Source organism: Morone saxatilis, unplaced genomic scaffold (genome assembly GCF_004916995.1).
Source record: "Morone saxatilis isolate NCDOM2014 unplaced genomic scaffold, NCSU_SB_2.0 Contig0, whole genome shotgun sequence".
NCBI lineage: Eukaryota > Metazoa > Chordata > Actinopteri > Moronidae > Morone > Morone saxatilis.
Genome location: NW_023339650.1, coordinates 16072968 through 16075885, shown reverse-complemented (window position 1 = coordinate 16075885; position 2918 = coordinate 16072968).

The window sequence follows — 2918 nt, the reverse complement described above, 5'->3', positions numbered from 1 at the left end:
TCCCCATACTCAACCTAAGAGATGAGGTCTTTTGATTGCTGTGCTTTTATATTTTATTATGATTTTTACATTAACAGCTGCTCTTAAGATCGGTCCACAAATCCAGGATATAAAGGTAGAGGAGCAAGTTAACAAACAGCAATGGCGAACAGAGCAGCAGCAACACGAACAGCAGGAATAACAATGGCAACAGCAGCAGCAACAATAACAGCAGGAGGTTGGGTGGAGGTGGGAGGGGGTGAGGATTCTATGAGCGTGTTTGAACTGGCGCCTTTGAAACATAAATAACAGCAGTTTCTTTGTATAATTATACTATACATCTGCCACCGCTGTAGTGTGTGATGAGGTGATATGTGATGTTTCGAACAGCGATGTTGTTTGTCCGTCTTTCAAATGGCAAAATCTAATTCCACAGCACTTTGAGCATCAGATGTGTAATATGAATCTCTTTTTCATGTGTCACGTAGGGAGGATTATGTGTAGCAGTAGAGCGGGCCAGATAATAGTTGCAAATACAGTACATCTTAACATTTGCTTGAACTTGCCCGAAGTACCAGATGGCTGGAATTTGCCTTGTAGGGCAATACAGTAAATGCCACGAGGTCAGAGAACCACACGCAAGTTCATAAAAGTCAATTTAGCATATTTACTTAAAAATCTGTATTTTCCTGATGCTAAATCCTAACCAGTGCATAATCCAAGGACATTTGAATAATTGACAATGAAACAGTTCTACCTCTGAGTTGAACTAGTGAATAAATATAAATAATAATAAGTCATTTATGTTAAGGTCTGTGTGTTACTGAAGTACCAGGTTTTGGATAAAATGACTTTAACATTTAACAACATCAAATTGCCTTTTGGAATGAAAATATTTGTAATATTTTGTTGTTAGCAGTGTATAAACAATTAATAATTGGTTGTTATAAACAATAATGTAGTTTCAAGCATATTTATGGACATTATGTTGAGGAAGTGTTACATGCATTTCTCCCCCTGTGAAGCATATGTAACTGCTGTATAAAAAGATAATGAATGATTGACAATATAATATAGCCTAGCTGCAATCATATAGAATATGAACTTTATATGAGCATGAAACATAAAAAAATTGATTTATGATGTTTATTCAGTAGGTAAATGTTGTGTAAATACATGTTAACTGAATAAAATGATGAAGGCCATGACATGTGGCTGAAAGCATGAGAAAAAAATCTAGTAAGTAATCTAGTTTCTTTTGTTTTTTTTGGGCTACTAATACTACAATTTCAGAGGTCCAGCTCAAAATGTCATCATGAGACGGTTAATTGTGGATGATTCATGGATTAAGTTATAATCGCTGAAAATTAGATAAAATAAGATTGCAAAACAAAATACAGTCCCAGGCGGCCAATCCGGCCAGCCAATATGTTGATGCACTCCTTTCAGATAAGCAATTCTAGGTGGCTGCATTTGTAGGAAAGATATATATGTATATTTATGTATGTATATATATTATAGGGTCGGCCAACCTCATTATAAGATTGAAAATGATCAGGGCCGTAGTCATCTGGAGTAATAAAGTTTATAAATAAATATTTATAAATTACATGATAATATCTGTAGAGGTAAACAGTACCATTTAAAGAGTTAACATGAGAATCAACTTTTATGGCTCTACAAAACTGTAAAATTGTATTAACAGTATTTACATCTGGTGTAAGGTTAATTATTTGTGTTTGCAGAACATCAGCTTTGCAATGGCTAATTGAGAACAGCATTATCACAGAAATAAAACAGCAGGTGTAAGGCAACTAAAGCGTAGTGAAAATGATCGCCTGACCCAATGGACCTATCTAACATGAATCCAAACACTTTAAAGTACACACACAACAACAATCAACACACCTAATATAAACTCTAGCAGGAAATGGGAGCAGACAAAGACGCTCTTCATAATTCATTCATAAGCTCGTGTCCATTACATTCAAAACTCTAATTGTCAAATTCTCTTCATCGTTCCAAGGATTTTCTTGCCTTTCTCTCTGGCACATGTCATTAGTCCATTAGTCCTGAGGCTCACTAACTCGACAATAAATTAAAAATGAAACAAAATCAATAGCCAGCATGCCTGTCTCTCTGCCCAAATACTGGAAGAGGTACAATCTCTACCAAGATTAAGTCATTTGTTGGTGTTTTGATTGCCTGACTGAAGATGCAGTTTGTGTGGCTCATGTTATCAGGTGATTTTCAGGTCCTTTCAGGTTCTGTCAGACTCAATCAAAATCTTGCAAGACCTATAGCAGTTTAAGTCGACCCAGGCAAAGAACAGAGGTGAAAGGCAGAGCTGGTTCCATAAGTTGTAAGGATGCTGCATCTGCCTGAACGCCACTATGACTGTTCGACCTATAAAACATCAGACAATTGTAAAATGCCCATCATTCAGTCTAAGGTGATGTCTTCCAACCCTGTATCCTAGAAATTCAGTTTATGTGGCACTAAATTGTCAAAACAAACGTAATTGGCTGGCTGGATTATGTTCAGAGACAACATTTTTTTGAGAGCATGAGGCGCTGGATTCGAGTCCAGTCTGTGATTATGTCCAGGCAACAAAAGCAGTTTGGTTAAGGATAGGAAAAGATTGTGATTGAGAATAAATATGTTGTGTCCCAAGTCCCTGGAGACATTTTCTGTATTAAACCAAACCAGAAACCATGACTTTTACCTAATGTTAACCAAATGCTGCCAGTGCCTAAAAATAAGCATACAAAAGTTAAACAATGCTGTAGTCACTAGCAGACATTTTAATGCAAGATTGCATATTTTGGTGGAAAACAAATTAAATCTGTTGTGAATGGACATTTTACTCATATGTGCTTTATCAATGTTATTGTAACTTGCCAATTCATTACATAATTAACAACATTTCCTTTCATGTT